Source organism: Aulonocara stuartgranti (genome assembly GCF_965226115.1).
Source record: "Aulonocara stuartgranti genome assembly, chromosome: 5".
Taxonomy (NCBI): domain Eukaryota; kingdom Metazoa; phylum Chordata; class Actinopteri; order Cichliformes; family Cichlidae; genus Aulonocara; species Aulonocara stuartgranti.
Genome location: NC_138943.1, coordinates 9,685,001 through 9,695,016, shown reverse-complemented (window position 1 = coordinate 9,695,016; position 10,016 = coordinate 9,685,001). Strand labels below are relative to the sequence as shown.

At 39.2% G+C, this 10,016-nt stretch overlaps 1 long non-coding RNA gene across 1 annotated transcript in view; it reads left to right on the top strand.

Moving 5' to 3' along the window:
* The window catches only part of LOC309705990, a 38,135-nt gene extending 33,014 nt beyond the window's left edge, over positions 1-5,121 (top strand). The window contains exon 3 of the long non-coding RNA XR_014276653.1: positions 4,807-5,121. This is a non-coding gene — a long non-coding RNA (uncharacterized lncRNA). The remainder of the gene's footprint in view (positions 1-4,806) is intronic.
* Positions 5,122-10,016: the final 4,895 nt, after the last annotated feature.

Genomic DNA, 10,016 nt, shown 5'->3' with positions numbered 1-10,016 from the left:
CCAAACCTCACTCCCCTGGCCACCTTCTCCAGCTCATCCAGGGGGACACCAAGGCATTCCCCAGCCAGCATTTTCCAGCATTTTCCAGTATGTCCTGAGTCTGCCCTGTTGCTCGTCAAAGCTACAAAACACATGTAGACTGGTTGGGCAAACTTCAGCAGACCTTTAAATATCCTGGAGAGGATTAAGAGCTGGTCAAGTGGTCTGTAACCTGGTTGAAAACTGCGATCCCCCTTCGTGCAGACCATTCCAGGGAGGCTGAGGAATGTGATTTTACTATGTAACCATAGATCAATTTCTTTCTTTTTTATGATGGTTTACAAAGATCTGGATTTATATGGAAGCAGTGATTAAGTTATGTAATGTTTGTTGTCATTCCACACCTGCCCACCAGCTGTCACTAGAGAGTTTCACATCTTACCTCAGTAGTTTCATGTACCTGAGATACTTTCCATATGCATTAAAGTTCAAAATAAGGCTGTTGAAAGACAAACATAGCCTTCTGCTCTTAAAAGTGAAGCCAGTAAGAAATGCCTTAAACCTGCATTCATTCAGAAAAGAAGAGTCCTCTGGCTGCAACTAAGAGAAAATAACCCCACTCTTCACTTGAATTATAACTTCAGTAAACATTTTCATAATTAATTGCTAGCTGCTCCAGCCCAGCACAATGTCCATTTTTCCCCCATTATGTTTCCACTTAGAGTAAAACAGGGAATACTTTATGGTGTGCTCACCTCTGCACTATCCTTTCAATCTGCCTTCAGATTCTGCCTTTGCATAAAACACTTCTCAGTTAAAAAAAAAAACACTAGTATTTTGTTTTTACTTGCTTACATTTTGGTTTCTATACGTTTTATCCTCAAATGTTTATTTATTGGTGCTGTCTTTTCACCTATGTTCGTTTTAGACTTATCATCCATGTGTGATGTGATTTCCAGTGTTTGAGTAGTTAAATGTGTTAAGGTTTAGCTGGCAACAGGCCACCATGACCAAGACCGAATGCAGGCCCCTGTTCCTGCTCGTGGTATCTGATCCAGTGATACAGGTTATTTATCACAGCAAAAACATTTTAATTCATGCGACAGTGTTGATAATTGTTCATTCACTCCTGAATGAAATACAAGTGATGGGCATGCATTTTGTATTGGGCTGACATTCTTCTGTTCATGCCCTTTTGTTAGTTAAATGACTAATGCTTGAACTGATATTAGTCATTCAGTTGTAGTGGTGTTTTTTTCCTTATTGTTATATTTTTGTCTCACAGCTGCAAGAGCGTAACTGCCTGCTGATTTATTGCCAAGCAGTTCAGAAGAAATGGGCTTTTAGACATTTAGAATGGAGATGGTTCACATTGAAATTCAGCTAGAGCAATGCCACCAGTGAGTTTAATGGCCACTCTGTTGCTGAGGGCAGTCATGCAGATGCCCAATCCTCAAACGTGATCCCCAGAGTCTCTTGACAGCCATTTGACAGTGTAAAAAGCCCTGAAATGTTTGTATGGGTGTAGTAGACGTTTTAGTCTGTCATGCATTCATAAAAAAGCTACATTTAAGATAAGCCTATCTCTTCTCTAATATCAGTGATGATTAATGGCAAAAATATAAATAACATTGTAACATTGTGAAATAAAGGTTGGGTTTTTTTGTGGTGGTGGGGGTGGGGAGGTGGGGGGGTACTGCATATTGTTAACCATGATCTTTTACCCTTCTTTTCATTGAAAAGGGTACAAAAAAGATTGAATAACTGAGAAAAGCTCTGTCATATTCTTCTGTATCTATCAGTATTGACCACAGATACGTCAGTGGATTGATCTTATAGTGAACCAGCAGTGTATAAGGCTCCAAGGCAAAGAAAAACTGCTTTGACACTAATGTTGTCTAACTGAATTTTTGTGCATCTATTCATGTTTTAGAAATATTATGTTGCTCTTAAGCCTCTGGGAATACTGAAAATTCCTTGTTTCCCTTCACTTTGTTCTCTTTTAACCTTGAAAACCTGAGAAAAACAATTTAATATTGAGTGTCCACAAGAGGAATGGATAGAGCAAAGCTTTCTCAACAGATGCTTGCACAAATTGATTTTCTAGTCTCGCACCAATGACACGTAACTTAAGTGTTAAAAGTATTGTACATGTATCAGGGAGGGAAGAACAAGCCTGTGGTTGACATTTTAGTGACCTTGTCACTGGTGACGCAGCATTAATCCAGGTTTACACAGCTGATGTGCCCACTGGATTTCATGTGTACTGCATAAAAGTACAATTATCCTGAGCAATTGCTTACTTACGCATTAAAAACACCAATTTTTAATCTTCTGAAAGACCATACAGAAATACATACAGAACACACATCAAGAGTTCAAGGAGCAGATGTGCTGATGTTCAATATTCAAGTTGACATTAGCCGGTGCTTTGGGGTTAGTTTGTGTCAGAGCAACCTTGCTTATGGGGGTTTGGTAGCAAAAGGGACAGGCAATCACATTTCTCAAGGGGCCACATGTGAAACCAATAAGCTAAACTCAATTCTGCTCAGTATTAATTTTAATTCTTTAAAGCTTATTTGGTTCAGTTTCTCGTGTCATGTCACTATCAGCTCTGTTGAACACTGAGCAGTTGTCAAGGAGCAGTTATGATTTAGGGTCTTGTTTAAGGATAGTAATGAAACAGGGGAAAGCAATATAACACATTACAGTCCTGACTGTTTAAACTGTTTTGTGCCCATGTAATCTTGTAGCCTTTTTTAGTTGGCTAAACTTACACCAAAGAATTTAAAGCCATTTTTCATACAGTATTTTTTGTGCACGATGCCATTACCAAGATGGGAACTTGTTTACTTCCTCATATTTATATGGATCAGTGTAGATTGTACTGCTAGTATACAGATGATACAGTACAGCACGTGGATTAACATATGCCATGTAATTTACACCATGACGTGTATCACTGCAAAAGCAAAATAACATTGTCACACTCAGTTTGTATAAGAAATGATGTTCATCACAGTTTAATCTCTGCCTTGTTGTTGCTAAAATTAACCAACTGACCAAATGCAGCTGCTTATGAAGACAAATTAATCCCATGCCAGATGCAGATTAGATAAAAAGGGGGGTGGGGGTGGGGGTGGGGGCGTAGTCCTATGTCAGGGGTTGTAAATGAAAGAAAGACAGCCATGGTTGCAGGATAATACACATGTGAGGATTAGTGTAGGTTGAGGCAGGCTTCAGAAAATTAATCTTTGCAGGGCTTCTGGCTTCTGAAAATTACATAACAGCTAACATACACACCTGAATATACAAAGGTTATCTTAATAAATATAGTAGTTCTTGTGGCATTGGACAGACCTGAGATTTCTCTCACAATTACATGTGTACATGACAAACTTTGTAAGCATATGTATTCAGGTTAAGAGGCCTTGAGGCTTACTTTGAGCCCTCTTCTTACTCTAGCTCCATTAGGTGGTTGATTTTCTGCCCCTATACCCACCTCTGAGCAAGAATGAAAGAAGTGTAAACAGAGAGTGAAATGCTAACAAAACGAAAAAAGAAGGGGGGGAAAGCAACCCTGCAGGTTATTTTTTTGTGTGTGTCACAACCATTATAAGTCAACAGTGGTGCTCCCAGCACGCTGAGTAAATGTGGGCCCTCAGTAGGAGGGCCTTCCCCATGGATCAGCCAGTGTGAGAGCAGAGAAGCTAAGCACTCTCCTGCTGCAATTAAAGAGCAGCCCATCAATAAATGATGAATGTCAAACACAGCATGATGTTTGACCTGGTAAGGAGACTGGTATCCTATGTAGATCCATGGTCACAGTAGGGCAGGAAACACGGGGTGGCATGATGGAAGCCGAGAGAGGAGACAAGAGGATGTTAAGAGCACCCTGCTGCAAATGTCACTTTGTCCCATTCACCAACTTCTCAGAATACCACAGTGGACATTCAAGATGCAGACGCAGCTGTCATTTCTTAAGCCATCCACTGACATTTGGGATTCTGGGCAGCATGCCCTGTGCCGGCACAGGAAGCTGGATAGAGGACGAGGGGGTTCTCTATCAGCCAAGGGCATAGTGGAAGAGATGCTCAGGACAATCATCGGTCATTACATTAGCACCAGAGAATATTTTTGTCACTGGACACACGTTTTCCATTTGGGGGAGAACGCTCTGAACTTCTCGCGCAATATCCTCTTAAAAGACAAGGTAGTAATGCAGTAATATCTGATTTCTTCCATGATACAGGGATCACCTAGTCATAAACATAAGCATGCCTAAGCTCTCTTCAAAAAGCTAAATAACAGTAATAAATACTGGGCTCACTATTGCACAACTAACTGCCCTTTGCAACACGACTGGAAGGCTTCCTTCTCTTGCCAATTTTACCAGCGGAGGGAGTGAGATGAGTCAGACTTGTTGTTGCCGAGCCTCTCTGCATGTAGTAAAAGCCCACAATAGGTGACACTCACCATGTAGAGACACTTTGTTAAAGTCCAACAACGAAAATATTTTTTGTCTACTTACATTAGAAGCTAATTCTATCAATTTAATCTATAGGTTAAACACATTGCACCTATAGATTATTTAATCTACAGATAGGGTCTGAAATAGAACTGCCAGCTGTAACTTCAGGGGCACAAAAAGATCAAACATGGAGTTAGCACTTATACATAAAACATTTAGTGTTGCAACATGACAGTGTTGTGCAATAAAATATTTACTATGAAATATTGCGCACTGTACAAGAATAAAACAAATCTATATTTTATGGTATGCTTTATCCCTGAAAGTTGTTGTTTTTGTTTTGTTTTTTCCAACAGTGGAAGGAATGGGATGGAAGACAGGAACCTTTTCATATCTTGTCGATGTTATCCATGTAAGAGACGTTTCTGGGGCAATTTCACTGATAAACAGTTGGTGGAGGTAATGTGCCATAAATGTTGTGTTAGCTAAGGCAGAAGAAGATTGGTTGGCTAGAAACCTGCATGCAAACGATGTAGGTTTGCATGCAGGTTTGGAGCATAAATTTAATTTGATGTCTGTTACCCTGTTACACTGACCATGAACACCATAGCTGCTCTGTGCCAGTCTAACTTAGTCCGTTATTGTAAACTTTATCCAGGAACTGCAAACCGACAAGCATAGTCTGCACTTAACCGCCCACGATTTTCATGCAATATCTGAATATCAGAAAGCTAGTGTGCTTGAATTTGTTTTGCAGGATGTTTCGCAAAAACAAAATTCAGCAACACATCATGTACAGGTCCAATATCTGATTAAAACAACTCTAAAATAAAATGAGGACTTTAAATGTAAACTTTAAATTTGAGGTTTATCAGATGTCACAAAGCATTCCTTACCTATGAAAATAACCTTTCTTCCTCTCTTACTCTGTTTTTCTTACACAATGTGAGACAACTGTGTTTGCTAACTACAGGTTCAAGCACACAATGTGTTTGAACCCATAGTTAGCAAACATAAGTGTGTGCCAACCTGCACAGAAACAGTTTGTCTGTGTTTGCTGATATTTGTTGAGCTATTAGAAACCTTTTATTTAAAATCACATGCAGATTAAAAAATGTGACTCCCTAGCTAAAAAACTGAAGTACTCATAGCTTATTAACACCTACACAAAAAAATCAATTCTGAATGTCCCAGCACACTTTAACTCCTCATTATTGTACTATAGGTCATGCATTATAGGTTTTATTGTACTAGATAAACAAATAAGATTGTCTTGTATGTGTTATTGTTTCCTCCATGTAGGTTCAAACCAGTTCGACATTTAAAGACACGCAGTGACGGGAAATAACAATTCACCATAACTGCATTAAACCTGAAATAATGAGCCTGTTTTGAAAAATATAAGGAGCAGAAAGTAGATATTTTTTGTAAAAATGTAGGGAATAAATGTAAAGAAATTACTGAGAAATAAATACTCAAGTATAGATGCCTAAAAATTCAGCTTCAGTACAGTACAACTTTACTCACATCACTTCCATCTCTTGTCGTCAGCCCTTAATCTGAAAACCTGATGTTCCTATGCATTCCTTTGGGTTTGGTCATGAGTAAATAAAATTTAACGGTGTGATCTGAGATGTCACTGGTCATAGCTGCTGTGTCCACTGTGACACCGTCAGTTCTCAGTAGTTTCTAAGTAGAGGAACCATAAGTGAGGCCTCCCAAACTGAAGCACATGTTTTCTATACAGTTGTAAACCCCTTCGAGCAACATGGAAATGATGTGCATGCATGTGCACATACACACACCCAGACCCCCCAAAAGAACAACCAGACTCTCGATCTACTATCAGTTACTATCAGTTAAATGTGAAAAATTAACACACCTTTTTGACAACTGCATAGCCAATAACTGCATACATTTATATTTCTAAATAACCTTATTAACTGTAGGTATTAAATGTTTGGTGTGAAATGTCAACTCACAAGAAATGACTAGGCGACATTATAAACTAAAATGTGTTATAATGGAGTTGTACACAGTTGGCACAAATGATGCCTGATTTTTCTTCCTCAGTTCAGCAAAGGATGTTCATTAGTCAATCTTAGCCAGCTGGCTCCTTAAGAATTATGCTTGCACTGCAGAAAATAAAGAGAGTGTGAAGAGACGGCTGCATAAACACAGAAGCTGCTTCCTTCAGGCTCAAGGATGAATCTGATTAACCATGTCCTCCTAACTGTGTCACCTCTCAGCATGAAACGAGGCAGGTAAGAAACCAGCGAAACAAGGCAAAGGGACGCAGAAAGTGAAATTAAATTTAAAAATAAACAGGCTTAAGAATGAAACAAGAGATAAAGCAATAAATATGGCAGTAGTTCCTGTGAATGTAGGAACACGAGGAGCACGTCCTGTCAACCTCGGACTCTCCCCTGACTTGTCAACCGCCAACACACAACTCTATAGCTGTGCCAGCTGCCAGGGCAACTGAGATGGTCGGTTGATCCTGCAGAGGGTTTGTATTACCCTCCTGCAACTGAGAACCTCCATTGCTTGCTGTCAGCTGTGCTATTGAGGGAAGTGTTTATGTGCCGTTCAGGATTTAACTATGCCCCAAGTCAGATGCCTAAATTTATGCAGCTTTGTCCCTATCACATTTCGCTGCCATGTGTATTATGTCAGCACATCAGTCTGTCATGCCACTGACAGCCTAGAAAGTTGATCTTTCGGATTTAATTGGAAAATATATTGCAGTCACATTTTTTTTGTATGCTAAATCTGAATTTATTCACAGATGATTGGGGAAAAATCTATGAATGAATCTATGAATATGACTTGCAATGTGCCTTTTGATCGAAAATATCCAAACTACCGTCAACAAGGCATGCCTTAAACTCACATTCAAGACAAACTTTTAACTTTAAGCAAGAATAATATAAAAACATCCAAAAATAAACCATTTCATTCAGCACAATAAATGATAAAAAGACATCTTTGAGTAGAGGCAGACTTATAAGGTATTCAACAACCTTGCATGTAGTAAGCAGCCAAGCGCACAAAGCAGCCACCACATGCATGAGAGTTTGTTCTTGGCAAATGCTGGAGGGCAGACAGCTCTCACAGATGATTCTCAAAGTTACAGCTCAGTTCTGCTCATGTGCCTCAACCTAACTTTGACAGTACACTATGTTTTCTTTTTCTTTTCTTTTTTTTGGGGGGCGGGGGGTTACACAATTTCCGGAAAAAATTAAGACTCGCTTTTTGTGTTTTTAACTAAACTGACAAGTAACACTGGATTACTTTGTCACAGAAAAACAGAAAGATTCTTACACACTTTACGTTTCCTTTTAGTAAAGGTAGAGTTCGATTATTTTTAAATCACAAGTTTAAAATATTCATTCATTCATTTAAAAATAACTCAAATGTGGTGAAAGCAAAGAATATTTACCAAACCACAGATCGATAAGATGGCAACATCAACAAATTTTGGGAAGCACCCTAATGTAAAAACTTGTAAAAATCTATAACATCCATCCATTCTCTTCCGCTTATTATTCTCAAGGTCACGGGGGGGCTGGAGCCTATCCCAGCTGTCTTAAGGCGAGAGGCGGGGTACAGCCTGGACAGGTCACCAGTCTGTTGCAGGGCTAACACATAGAGACAGACAACGGTTCGCACTCACATTCACACCCTATGGGCAATTTAGAGTTACCAGTTACCCTAACCCTAATAGGGGCATGTCTTTGGAATCTGGGAGGAAGCCGGAGTACCCGGAGAGAACCCACGCAAACACAGTGAGAACATGCAAACTCCACACAGAAAGACCCCGGGCCTGATGGTGGAATTAAACTTAGGACCTTCTTGCTGTGAGGCAACAGCGCTAACCACTGTGCTGCAAAATAATAAATATATATATAAAAAAATTATATATCACTGCAATTTCATTATAGTTACAGAGATTTTAACAAAGGGACAGCATTAATCTTCATCAGACTGAAAATTACATTTGGTACAATGTGATCAAAATCTGTGTTTGGTAACCCTCCGCCCACACACTTTTTCTCCAGACTCATCTAATCTTATTTAGCGCTGGTGCAATCCCTTTAATTTCGGGATACAAATACGAGTGGCCAAGCTACAACGTCACATTATCATCACTCATTCTTTCTTTTCTCTGCACACAGTATCACAGAGATACACGCATAATACATTTGCAAAAAAACCAAGGGCACCCTCTTCCACAGCATGTTTCTGTTTTGTTGAATTTAATACTGATGAAGCAACTCTATAGTTTTCCACCAGTTTGCAGATACTAAATATAAAACGGACCATTAATGATTCACATTCATACAAGCAATGTTTTGGTCTTTTCGTTTGATTGCTGTTAGCTGATGTTACACTTTACTTTAACATTGCCTCAATTTTGCTGCAAAGCAGAAAATAGTCACGTTCTTACACCACCGCAAAACTGCAATGGGGGAGTGAGTGGACAGGCTTACAAAGTGTCTGACTTCAACACCAGAGACCCGAGTATGCATCCCACCTAGTCACATCCTACAAATGCTTTATATTGGTTTCTTTTTTTTTCCTACTTCTAGGATCATTTTTCTTGTGGTGTTTTATCAACATCAGCACGTTTCTGTTTTGTTGAGTGTGTGTAGACTTAATCTAAAAGCAATACACAGCTGCTTTGTGTTACAGTATGGAAATAGCTGAGATAGCCTGTACAGGGCTAGCACATATTCTCACTATGGTTCACTGGTTAAATATCTCCGTCATGAATTATGGAGCAACCTTTTACTTCAGGGTTTAGCGCAAAGGTTCATCTGTTTTACTAAGACTGAGGATCTGCTGGGAAAGTGGGTCTAAAATCCTCCACGGATTGGCCAGAAACCACTATAGAAAACTCATTGTGAAGATGTCACACATCTTTAGTGAGCTCGGTGACGGCAGAAGTCCCCCAAGGTTCATGCACATGCAAAAATAGCATGTTTGACTGACAGGCCATTCAGAGCCGTGATTTATATATCAAAGTAAGATATCACCCTCTTAAAGCGACTGAACGTTTGGCATAACTTGAAATAAACACTACAGAAGCAAGATATCTTTTTTTTTTTTTAAAGAAAAGCAACACAGCTTAGACATATTGGGACATTTCAACATGAGAAATTAATGGTATTCTCCTGATGCAGGGATGGGGAAGTCACATGAAGCCTAATGACCTTGTCATATACCAAACAGACACACTGATTGACAGGGATTTCTCTCTGCCAGCTGCCTCCAAGACCCCAGCAGCTGAAGTAAAATAATGTCTCTTCTGTACTGGAACAAAAAATGTCCTGGCATATTTCATCACCAAGAAAGACGATTTGAGGATGTGAGGACAGATGAAAACCACCATAAACCAAATATAAAAGTTGTAGGCGTGTCAGGGTCTGACACCAATTTGTTGGTTTTTTTTAAGCCTGGATTCCTTCTAATAATCATTGACTCATTTTTTGCAAAACAAGGTCAAATTGATTTAAGAGAAAAATAAAAATAAAATAGCATTTAATCAATGGCTTTAGGAAAA